This window comes from Camponotus vicinus, unplaced genomic scaffold, assembly GCF_025532165.1.
Source record: "Camponotus vicinus isolate PSW18456_S1 unplaced genomic scaffold, iyCamVici1.0 SCAF_6, whole genome shotgun sequence".
Taxonomy (NCBI): domain Eukaryota; kingdom Metazoa; phylum Arthropoda; class Insecta; order Hymenoptera; family Formicidae; genus Camponotus; species Camponotus vicinus.
In genome coordinates, this window is record NW_028141978.1 from 2561807 (window position 1) to 2575167 (window position 13361).

The following is a 13361-nucleotide window of genomic DNA, read 5'->3' on the forward strand; positions in this document are numbered from 1 at the left end:
CAACTTGACTGGTTGTTTATGCGTCTGGGTCAAAGTGTCAAAATACACGGAACGTTTCTCATAGGCGTTATTTGAACGGCGCGAAGTTTTGGCGAAATCGTTATGTCGGTAAGTCAAACAGCGACCGAGTACGAAGCTATCGTCGTCATGTTTGGGCAGAGTTGGCGACGGGCCCGGCCTTACATTTTCGCTAATAGAGATATAGATATACAGCCGAACGAAGACGGAAGGATTAGACCGAGTTGGGTGAGTACGTATCGTGCGAGGAAGAGAGAAAGAAACGCGAAAAGCGAGACGGGGTGAGGGATTCGAAGCCGGATTCTAGAATCACGCTCTCGCTAAGAGACTCTGACGTGGCGGTTAATTAACTCGCTATATCGCGACAGGTTGCGCGCAGATTGACTTGTCTGCGGCAATTAACACTTCCGTAGTTTCTGCAAAAATAGCTTCTCACAAACGCGCGATTTACGGCAACTCGTTTGCTGCTCCAACTGTGCCGTGCGACCACTCGGTAGATCATCTCGAGTCATCGCCGTACTAAAATGTTAGCGAACGTGGAATTTTGAAATTATTTAAAGCAGATTTGAAACTTGTCGCTGGCGAGAGAACTGAAGAAATACTAGTCGATTGATATAAATTGGGACTGATGTCTGGTCGACAGAATTAGAAGTGACTGAAGTGGTGCCAACCCATCTTTTTCCTTGAACGCCGTCACCGACAGTGTCAGATTGTCATTATCTTTCATCGTGAATTACTGTTTTATTAGGACGGTAACGCATCCGTCAAGATTGCTAGTGACATCGCAGACAAAACACCGGTCAGTTTCAGGAATAGCAGTTAATAATATTGAGAGAAGGGCGTGTTAAAGTATTGGATTTCACGTGTATTAATGACCAATCAAATCCATACTGACATAAATATGGAATGAAATTAACAAACAACAGGTTACACACTAAGCAATTTGTCGAATTTTTATATGCTTTCTCATTATAAAAGACGTAAGTTAAATCGACCACACTGGCAAATTTATTGATTGGTAATATATCACAACGTTTCGACCAAGGTTTTGATCCTTATCAAGTGAACTAAAAAAATTTTTTACAGTATTATAAGAAGTAAGTGACATACAGTAAATTGATAATAAAAATGAGCGAGAAAAAAAGCCATATACATACAGTATCTTAGTTAGCTATTATATTGTGAGAGAGAAAGAAATCACTGGGTCAGGATTGCATTATGTCAATCTCTCCATCCAACTAACTGAGAAAGTCGTTTATAAATTAGATTGTAAAAATTGTAATACGTCATATATTGGCCAAACGAAAAGACATCTAGGTACTCGTGTTAAAGAACATTTTAATAACATTAAAGTGCACGCAAGTAATCTTTCTGTCATTAGTAAACATAAATTGGAATTTAATCATGATTTCGATTGGTCAATACCGGTTATTTTACATAATGAAAAGCATGTGAGAAAGAGAGAAATTGCTGAAATGTTTTTTATTAAAAAGTTTGACAACACTATTAACTTACAGAACGACTGAGAATTTAAACAATATTTATGATAGACTAATAAAGGTCGTTTAGTCTTTCTCAGTTAGTTGGATGGAGAGGTTGACATAATGCAATCCTGACCCAGTGATTTCTTTCTCTCTCACAATATAATAGCTAACTAAGATACTGTATGTATATGGCTTTTTTTCTCGCTTATTTTTATTATCAATTTACTGTATGTCACTTACTTCTTATAATACTGTAAAAAATTTTTTTAGTTCACTTGATAAGGACCAAAACCTTGGTCGAAACGTTGTGATATATTACCAATCAATAAATTTGCCAGTGTGGTCGATTTAACTTACGTCTTTTATTTTATTTACTGGCGACATTGAAGAATTTAACATTACTTTCTCATTATGTTTAATTCTGATATTCCGACGATATTTATCACCTGCAAATGTTTCATTATTTCGGACTAGCGTGATATTGTCTGTATAAACGATGGAAGAAACAACATACAAAGAGAGCAGAGTGTAAACGAGAGGTCAGACAAGCCGGTCGATTAATTAATCGGGAGACGGGCAGCAGATGGTACGTGATGTAGAAACGCGAGAAAGGCTGAGAATGAAAGCGAACGAACGAAAGTGGCGATCACTACGGCAATGTCATTTTTATAATTTTGAGGCTCCGGGAAAATATTTTAAATATATTACATTAATTAATAAAAAAATAATAAACATTAATTATTATATTATTACTTTATGTGCTTATTATATTATTTTGTATATCTTTATATAATTATTACTTTAAAATATATTGATTTTTGAAGTTGGAAATATTTATTCAAATATTAAATTATTTAAGTTTTAAAAATGCAGAGACAAATATTAATGTTATTTGTTTTTTTAAATAAATTTTTAAATATTGCGAGAAAGATTAATATATTTTGTATATAATACAAAAATAAAATATTTTCATATTATTCACGATGTAATAAGATTTTCAGAAATTAACAATATTTTCCTGCTTTCATCCTATTAAAATACGGCACTGCGCTGCGGCGATTCGAACGTCTAGCGCCGACGTCCGCGTTCTTTACGAGCGGGGGAGCGTCATTACTTAATTTGGATTAATTTCAGTTCTCTTGCTTCTGGTTCGTTGCTCGCGCAACTCGGGCAACGCGAACGTTTCTCGAAAAATTTTCAAAGTAGTCGGCGATACGCAGAGAATATCACGATGTTTTATCGAGCGATTCGTAACGACTGTCATGATACGTCATCGAACGTCACGCGAAGATTTTTCTAGTGACATCGTTTGAGGCAAATATATAGGATGTAATGTCGTTGATAAGTATCGGTTTAAAAGCCTTGAAATTTAGTATGCACGCACATTCATTTTCATATATGCCGTATAAGCATCAATATTTCATCGGCTATAAATATCGCCGCGGACATTGCTGTCCGCAGTGATGACGCTTAACGCGGCAAAAATAGTAGGAAACGAATGTATTTTTCTGAAAAATTGTGGAATGTTTCTGTCGAAAGAGACACGTGTGGATCGAATAAAACTTTCTAACGTAAAGAACGCGCGCTCTAAATTTCGGCTCGCATAACGCTGTAATTATATCTGTCGTAACTTCGTCGTTATTGCATGATTCCGGGACGATTTACTCGTGACAGACATTGCGGCAAAATACAATCCGTTCCAAAAGTTTAGTGCAAGTAAACCTGTCTCATTCTCTCTCTTAAACGAGGGAAGGAGAGACGGATGGCGATGAAACGGGCAAGGGTTATACGCGATATCTCATTCTACTGCACGACATACCGGTTGGGACAAGTCTCGGATTCAGGTTCACGGTTACCTGATCGCGATAATCGATAGCACCGCGTCCAAGTCGCCTTAATCGTTTGCGTTTCGCTTCGATTACCTTCGTCGAAGCGAGTAGATCGATTTCATTGCATTTCAGATTTACTCTCGTTCGAGGTAAACGTTCCCTTTTTCTTTGCGAATAAATTAATTCAAACTGCATCTAAAAAATTTTTTCGCGAAAAGTTACCGCATATTTCTATAAAAGCATTCTTGCTATACTTGATAAGTACCTTTATTAAATCGCATATATAGTAAAAGGTATTTCACTATGTAAAATATTTGTATATATTGAATTAAAAAGTTAAAATTTTTTTCATATATGTATCTCTATAAATTGACATATATTTATTCCGTAAATAATACATAATGTTACAATAAAATATTTATTTATTATTATGATATTTACAATAAAATATTTATTCTAAATGTGCAATTCGCAGAAATAGGTAGAGACTTTATGTGATTCCTCACAATCTCGCCAAACAGTTGATTTATAGTGACCCACTTGAGATTTTTCCGAAACCGGACATCAAGTTTAATCGTCGATTCGTGCAAATGTTCTTAGCTGTTCATTCGAATGACGAACGACGCTACTTGTGCCAAGTGTCATCTACATTAAGTTATTCGCGCGATCGTAGGTTTTCGTTCTCGTCGAGTTTCGAGATTCCATCTCAGCGATCTTCAAGGGGAACTTTAAAGGAAGATTCTATTTATATAAGAGAATTCTCGTAGTTTTCACAAAGTTTCCGTTATCTATAACGCTTATAGACTTTACGACGTTATAATACTAGTCGATACTATATACTATATACTGTAAGTTCGGGATTGCGAAGTTCTTTTTAACGAAACTTAAATGCAGCAAGTCCTATTTGGAGAGGTCACCGGGAACATGGACCAACTTGCGGCGAACCATAAGTCTTCGTCGTGACTTTACGGCGGCGCGAAAAGGCTTCTTGGTCAAACGGCGGTCGCGATAAATCTTAATTCGCACGTTGAAACGCGGCGTTTAGCGTTTTACGCCAGGGTGAGATATGGCTCGCACGCTGTCTCTCTCTTTTGCTCCACGAATGCTGTTCCGAGATCTGAAACTGCAAAATACACCCGGAAGAAAATTCGCAGGAAAGAGAGAGAAAGAGAGGGAAATTCATCTCTCTCTCTCTCTCTCTCTCTCTCTCTTTTTCTTTCTCACGCGTGTGACCTCATTTGCGTACTTTATTACGGAACGACACCGATGGAAACGTTTTATTTCCTCCGCCGACTTGCTTGATGGGGTCGAATAGATTCTCAGCCTTGGATCAGCTGATAACGAGATGACTCACCACTCTATTATAATATACGTGGGGACTCAGATTTGCCTTAAATGTCATTGACGCATTATGCGATTAATTCGGGGCAATATATCTAAACATTAAACATCAATTTTTGACAAGTTTTGGATCTTTCATATTAACTATTTTGACAAGTAAATCTCGAACTAGATTCGTGTTATGACTACGCGCGCGCGGAAGAGATTCAATCTTAAAATACATCTCGTATAAGTCATACACTTCATTTCACTGAAATGCATCTCTGTAAATATTCACTGCAAATAATATGTCGAGAAATATTTGCGTTGAATGTTTATTTGTTCGAGATCTGTAAGCCGTTTTATTTTCGTTCCGGGAATGAAAGCGGACAATTTCGACCTTGAGTACACAATCATGGACGGTTCGATAATATAGAGGGCAATTTGAAATAATCGTACTACGCCATTAAAAAGATTAAATTGTAGTCGCTTTCTTTCCAAACGATCACGACAGTTCTAAAACAAAACATTTCATTTACTCGTCATTCGATGGAATCATGTTTAGCCTTGAAGACGTAATAATCATCAAGGTATTATCGATTATAATAGAAAACGAGTACATTACAATCGGCTACATAATAAATATAAAAAAGCATGATCACCTTCGATGACGGTGATACATGCATAGGTAGGCAAAATATTAATAACTATATACTAAGAATTGATAGACAACATCTTCAGATTTAGATATGACAAGATAATTATATAATAGTAATTAATAAATTAACAACTTAGGATTGGCAGCAATGAGAGCAAAAATAAAAATAAATTAAAAATAAGATCAAGATATTATAAATAAGAATTGCGAGAAATAAATCTTACATTTTGAATGTATAAAACTTTACTTTATACCGTGAAAATCTTCCAAGTATATAAACTTCTTGATCTATTTTTTTAATTAAATTAAAATGCATTATTCGATATTCGTCCAATCAAACATGGACTAGTTCAGGATTCTTGTACAACCTTGTATATGATTCGAGGAAATCTCTTCTCCGAATACAAGTTTACAACTGACTTTACCAGGAGAAGCCCGCGGTCCATAAAACATCCCAAGTCTTTGTTTCTTGATCCGTTATCCTGCATTCTCGATGATGGGGAATCTACTCCGAACAGGCCCAAACAAGGAATGAGCCGCGCCCTCTTCGGTCTTCGGGCAGGAAGAGAAGAGTTCCCGCATATCCCTCACGAAATGGAAAATAACGATCTGCTCCTGTCCCATGAGGAAAAGGCAAACCCTCCGTCCTGCTGCGGTATCCTCGAACCTATATTTTTTAAGCATGGCCCTAAGAGATCTGTTCCTTCTCTCTTCCCTGCCACACTCGTACGTGCCACGCACGAGAAACACGTACACAAAACAGTCTATGAGCGTACGAACGTGCAATCGCTCGCGCGCAAAAGGTTCTCGCGTTCTTTGTACGAGCGGATCTTGTAGGTACGTTCCCATGCAAATATGCAGGGACGCATCGACTATCCCGATGGCATTTTTGTTCAGCCTTTCCGCCGTGCATTTTGTTACGTTTATATCGCATTGCTCCGGAATGATATTGACGTCAGAGAGAAAACTTTGTTAATTTATCTCGAAGTTCATTTACTTCTCGATGCAACTGATGTTTTCATTTGCACTCGACATTGTATAAAGAGGCAGCTTTATTCAGTCTGTGATCGATCTTTAACTAGGGAGGATTTAAATAAAGATTGAAATTAGTTTCACGACCGAGAGCGAATTTTAAGATTACATGGCGCATTTTAAGTACTGAATCGAAGCAACTCTGTTTCAAAAGACTCGTACTATATGAACATGCTCGAATATACTCGTTTAGATTTTTCGATAGAAAACGTGCCGATTTTTATTTACTTCTCAAATCTTTCTCTCTCTCGCTCTCGCTTGAATGTCTAAACGAAAACGTATAATTTTATGTATATAAACGTGATTTACAATGCCATGGCTAAAATTGAGTAATAGAAACTATTTGTAAAATAAACGCATAACGCTATAAGAAATTTTATGACTAGTCGATAGGAGAACGTTATCCGATGTAATCGAATTTACGTAATCCCTACAAAGGTGTACTTAATACGCTTTAAACATCCGGAGTATTTCGAATCGTCGCGCATTGCATAACGACGACGTCATAGGATTTCTCGCGTAATGAACGAATTTCACTGATCAGTCGCTTGATACGTGAACACCGGTTGCTTTTCGCAAGCTAGCAAGGACGATTTCGTCGTCGAGTCTCATTCAACGCGCATTCAACGACTTGCTTTCCATCTCGCACGTGTGCGCCACGTCGTACGTGCTAACCCTTCGAAAATTACAATGCAATTGTAATATACTAATACATTAACGGCTTTCACATTTCAGGAGTTAATTCTGATCAATATCTATCGACGCAATAAAATCAATCAAATGCTCGATTCTGGAAAAAATAATATCTTGTACGCAGAGTAAATTGTATATATTTGTACAATTAATACCTTGTGTAAAAATTATTAATAAACTATAAAAATATATAGATAAATAAAGAATATGACATCTGTAAATAATATTAATATTAATAATCTTAATGAAAAATAATTATCTCATTCAGCTATAAAAATTAAAGCATATATTTTTTTCTCTTCCAAGATACTCAATATTAAATTCTGAACTACTTCAGTTTTATTTTCAATAAGATTATTACTGTCTTATGATTCACTGAGTTTAACTAAAAAATCTTAATAAGAAATAATAAATAAAGATCATAATAATTAAATATTGTATAAGTATTTTGTTTAAAAAAAAACTATATTTCTCTAAAATTATATTAAAAAATTAATGATACTTTATAAAAGAATATCTGCAACATATTAATCCTATTATTGGATAAGTAAACTTTAATGGATCCAATTCATAATAATATATCTTCATTTATGATCGTTGCAACAAAAATAAATTAAAATAAAAGCGAATAGATATTTCTCTATTAAATGAAAATAAAAAAATAATTTTTATTGCATTGAAATTTTGCAGAAGAGTTATGTTATAACTTTCAGACAAAAACAGATCAATATCTTATATTCTATAATATATACAGCATTTTTCTTGCTCGTGTTTCCCTGCGGTGTAATACGAGATGTAAAATTTATTTTGTTAAAATATTGAACATTCTCCCTAGCACACATATACATCTGCGCGCGCGTACACATACACAACGTATACAGATATCAAGTGCCGAGAAGGTTGAATCTTCTCAATCGTTTACAAATCTAATTTTTATTTCCAAGCTGATTCTGAGGATCTAACAAGACCCATCGATGTCCAAATCAATTTTTATCTCTCTCTCGAAACTCGAGTTGTCAAAAATACGCAGTGGGTGACTAAAAATACCCCCCTTCTCCCGGGCAAAAGTGCACGTGGAACGAAGCATTTGTCCTGTATCGAGTAACACACATCTCGCGTCATGAAAAAGATAAAATACCCCCGGTATATTCAAAATGTAAAATGCAATCCGGTTTCCGTGCACACCGACGTGTCTCTCTCCTTCCCCCCCTCTTTCCCCTTCTCAGCAAGCGGCGAAAGAACCTTTGCCGTCTGAGAAGGCCTTTACGCATGGATCGCAGACGGTCGAGGGCCCTCTTCTGTGTTTTCCCCTTCTGCAGAGAGGCCCGGTTCTTTCTCCTTCACACAACTACTATTCGACACAAAGCGTCGTTCTCTCTATCGTGGCCACGATGCGCAAGGTCTCCCGTTCGTTTCCCCGGACTCCGTGTCCCTCTATCCCGTCCCGCTCCCTTCTCTCCTGCCACCCTCTACCTTCATCCCTCTCGTCTCCCTCTTTTTCAAGGCGTCCTCGTCCTTCCTTCCTCGGGGCCCATATTCTTCTCTCTTTCTCCTGCTCCTTCTATCACCTTGCTCGTGCTGTATTCTTTTCATTCGTGTGATCGTCCTGCGTGTGCATATACCGGGTGAACTATAGAGTACAAGGCGGATTCTCCGCGTGCTCTTTGTTCACGTGGTATGTCGAATTCGAATACCAGAGACCAAAAACATCGAGAAACGAGACCGGTGATGCTCAATCAATATAGATAATATCTATATATAATCAATGGGGATAAAATAATTTTAGAAAGAATATTTTGATGGGAAATTATGAGTATCATTTTTAAACATTTTTTTTCGCATATAAATGTTACGAATATAAAATTGAATAATTGAATATAAAAGCATCGTTCAAATTAGTATTGTAATATCGTTGAATATAATTTATATGCGATGCAAATTAGATTTTATTAATAGCATGTATATATTAATACTCTTTATATTAATATCTGCCTTTGTACGAGATTCGTCAAAAGCAATTTTCATTTTGCGCGTTTCACGCCTTTAAATAATAAAAATGGCACGAAATGATTCTTTCTGGGTTACTCCCAGTAACCCAGTTGTCATGAATAACGCATCGAACAATCATAATTTCCGTTGGGCATGCCGACTATTTTCGAACGATAGAGAATATTATTCGTTCTGAAATAAAATCGAAATTTGGATTATGCAAATACAAACAGGATCCGCATTATGCAAATACAGTCAAGATGTGTACTATGCAAACTCGTATTATGTAAATGTTCTCGACAGAACATTTATTTCCACTTTCCTACGGGAGTATTCTCTATATGAATTTACACTTTATACAACGCAACATTGCGAGATTATTTACCAAATGTTAGGGCGAATTAAGTCGTTTACAACGCATCACGCGTTAGGTACTTTTGCACATTGCGAATAAATTATTTCACGAGGGAGGACCGCGAGGGTGAATAGCGCGTAATCGCCGAATATCATGGACACCCCGTATACACCCTGGCGCGCCTCCTACGTCGTGCTGCTCCAACACATCGGTGATGACGACGGCGGCGGCGGTGGCGGCGATACATCGAATCTCAAAGGAGCGACAAAGACAACGTCACCGGCCACGCCGAGCGCGCGAGAGAGATCGCGACAAATCGAGTCGAGTCGGCTGTTGCCGGCTGTGCGGTCCCCCCTCTCCTCCCCAGTGTCCCGCCGAAGCCTACGTTCCCCCTCTACCGCTCGGAGCGTCAGTCGCCCCGCGTCCCTCTGCCAAGTCGGAGCGTTGTGTCGTTTCCCGCTCGTCGCCCCACGCCGCACCTAACCTTCCGTGCGCTCTCAACTACGGTAAGCTCTCTTCTCTCTTTCTCTCTCTCTCTCTCTCTCTCGCTCTCTCGCTACCCCCGCTCCCTTCCCTCGCGTGTCGTGCCCAGCCTTCTCCTCCCGAAGCCGCGCCGTTCGTCTCGAACGCGTCGTCCCCTCGCCTCTCCTCTCGCCGCTTCCTCCCCGCCCGCTCCCCTGGCATATCTCGATTCGCGTAGCAAAGTTTTAGCGTCGCCTCTCTGTCTTCGCTCATGGCGTGCCTACGATTTTTAAGCCAATCTGTCGCGTCAGGTTTTCGAGTTTCCAAGTTTCGGCGTTTCCACGTATCTCGAGCCGGCGCGTCGCGACGCGTGTTTCTCTTCCCCCACTCTGTTTTTTTTGTTTGCCCTTCCGCGAACTACACGGTCCGCCTTTGTTTCTGCGCTTCGCACTTATCTACCTACGTGCCGGTACGTATGTTTACACGTGTGTGTATACGTGTGTGCGCGCCTCTCCCGTTTGATTTTTCTTCTTCGTCCGTCTCATTCTCGCGCCCTCTTGCTATCTCCGCCGGCGTTGTCTCTCTCTTCTTTTTCTCTCTCGCTCTCGCTCTCTCTCTCTCTCTCTCGCTCCTCATCCGGTGTTTACCCCCGGCAGAATGGACGATCGGTTAGTGCATGAACGGCGTACAACGTGACGCGATCGTACTCTTACACGGCCTCACAGTATAAACTCCTCGTGTGGGAGAGAGAGAATCCAAGTGAGAGGGGCAGACGGATAGAGAGAGACGGCGGCCGCGCGTAGCTCGTAGGGAAAGGCGGTGAGAGGAAGGAGAGCAGTAGCTAGCCGGTGGTGCGTCGTCGTGTCGTGCGCTTCCTAACCTCCAAAACGGCTCCTCGCGACAACCTACGCGTATAATAAGCGACGCTGTCATCTCGACGCGCGCGCGTGTCCGTGCCCGTCTTACCCGTGACGTTGTCTTCGATTTATACCGAACGTGATCCTCAGTCATCGTCGCTGCCGTCGACGTCGTCGTGTCATCGCGTTTCGCGCAACGGTTTCTCGCGTGTGCGAGTCCTTTTCGGCGCGACGAGAAAGAGAGCGAGAATCCGAGGAGCCTGGTGAAAGAGAAAGAGAACGAAAGAGAGTTTTTTTTCATGTTCGAGGTCAAGTGTGTCGCGATTTGTGAGTGAGACGAGGAAGAAGCGTCAACGAGGGATATTCCAAGGAGATTTTCCCGGACATTCCTGTCGCCGTCGCCGTTGCCTGGGAGCCTACCGTGGACACGGTTAGTACAATTAGTGCAATAGGCGAGTTTCTCGACCGGCGATTCCGCTCGGAGGTTCCGGCGAACCTCCACGTTGTCGGCTACAAATCGTAATTTCGGCATGCGGTGCGCGCGCTCCAAGATCGCGCGGATCTCTCCCCCTGTCGCTCTCGTGGACGCGCCGGGATGCGAAAGGCGCATGTCCGCGCCCCTTGAAAACCAGCTGCCGCCGACGTTTGATCTCCGCACGCGTGTGACATTCGTCGCGTTTTCGCCACTTTTTCCTTCGTTCCTTTCTCCCCCTCTCCTCCGTCTCTCTCTCTCTCACGTTTATTTTAACGCGTTTTCAATGGACGCCGTCCGCTTATTCTGCCATTGCCGTGACTTCCTGCGGCTCCTCGGAGCGCAACGCGGTTCGCGCAAGAGGAGAGGAGGGAATCCGCTTCCTGTCGAGCGAAAAGCACGTGGCTCTCTTTCAAAATTATAAAGTTGATTTCCGTCGCCCTACCGAGCAACGAGGTAGGAGAAAAAGTTTATAAATGCAAATTGAAATCCGAGAAAGAGATTGTGCGCACTGATTTATTCAGCAGTTTAACAAAATTAGAATTTTTAATAAAAATTCCCATGCTCGCGATAAAACGATCGGCGTGCATCGCGCATAAATATTCCAACCGTATTCATGCGAGCGACGAATATTTATTAATAATTTCACTTTGAGCGGAGAGGAAGGAAACTGCCGTCATCTGTATGTCGTTTCTTTCTTTGTTTACTTTTACAACATTTTGCCATCGAATAATATTGTTGTGCGTTATAATGTATAGAGACAAAATGTGACTTTGTCTCGATTAAAGAAGCCGGAATTGTACAAAAATATCTTGCGCGGAAGAATTCATTTTTCTCGCCCGGGAAAAATATCTACGATGATAATTAAATTAAAATTATCGAAAGAGGAAAACGGTAATAGCGACGCGGACAAGCTCGATGTCGGTATCGATGAGAAATACGGCGCGTGGTCCGCGGTAACGAGAACTGTCAGTTTTTGCCGATGGGCGTAAAAATTGCTGCCATAAACAGAAGCCCGGCTCGGCTACCGGTGGCGCACGGTTACGCGGCTTATCGCGGCATCCGCGCCCGCTCCCGCGCCCCCTCCCCCTCCCCCGCTCCCCCGCCCGCGCCGCATTGCCCAACGCCGCGTTCCTCGAACTCTCTCTCCCGTACGTGTACGTTGCTTCATACGTGTGTTCGCCCGGACTACGGTACCCTGGCGTGATACGTCGCTTCGGTACGTCAGGTTCTCCTTATGATCGTGAGAGAATCGTTGCGCGTTTAGTCCCCTTGCAAGCGACGTGGAACGCGAGAGTCACATGCGCTTTGGGATAATAATAACTTTATTGTGAAACTGCGACAAAACGTGCGTAATATACTCGGAAATAATTATATCAATAATAAAAAACGAGAAATGTAAATGTGTCGGCAGTGTCTTTAAATCTGCCTGAGTAAAAGTAAATTTGCAAAAATGCGCAAATATTAAAAGACAAACGAAAAAATGAATACATATATAATTGAGTATGGCAGCTCGGAAAGATGATTTCGCGTTAACGTGTCCCGCTTTAATTTCGCAATCGAATAAATTGTCGAAAATAATTCGCGTTCGCCTGAAACGTCAAACTAAGGAAGGAAAATACTTGAGAACGGTAGTTTATGAGCAGCTCCTTTTTATAAAAAAATTTGCAGCAATGTATTAAGTAGTTTCGAGATTCCAATTTGCTTCGGAATGGTGCTAATTTGCTTCGGGAGGTTTTCCGTCCGCAATGTACCGCTCTACTCCGAGGCGCGCAAGTTGCAGCAAAACGCAGCGCCATGTTAAATACTTGGCCATAAAATCCCGACGTTCTTGCATTTACGACGCGGGACTGAAATTTGTATGTCCCGTAGATCCGCGCCTCGTTGAGCAAAATTATCGTCATCGTCAACGACGCCATTGTCGATGGAGAAACTAGGTTGTAAAAGCAGCAATCGGAGCGTACCTCCTTCCGAGCGAAGAAACTTAACGCGTGTAATTGCTCCTCCTCGGGAATCAGAAACCACACCTTTTACGTTGGTACGCGAATGTCGCTGCCGGACGTAATAGGAAATCCACTGTAATCGCGATTAGTTGCGGTAAAACGCAGCCTCTCCGGGAAGAAGGAATGCGCGCGGTGAAGGTTCTCGCCGCTTCGTTTATCAATTGGCGTTCTTTTATCGCGATTACTCAC

The 13361-nt window shown here is 41.0% G+C and overlaps 1 protein-coding gene across 17 annotated transcripts in view; it reads left to right on the forward strand.

The window, feature by feature from the left end:
* Positions 1 to 13361, forward strand: part of Heph (polypyrimidine tract-binding protein 1 heph) — a 364683-nt gene that overhangs the window by 81281 nt on the left and 270041 nt on the right. For 2 of the 17 annotated variants that reach the window (XM_083103281.1, XM_083103282.1), the window contains exon 1: positions 10326 to 11127. The exons of 12 other annotated variants lie outside the window; for them this stretch is intronic. The gene's annotated coding sequence lies outside the window, so the exon portion shown is untranslated. 3 more of the 17 variants (XM_083103272.1, XM_083103273.1, XM_083103284.1) reach the window with 3 other exon arrangements.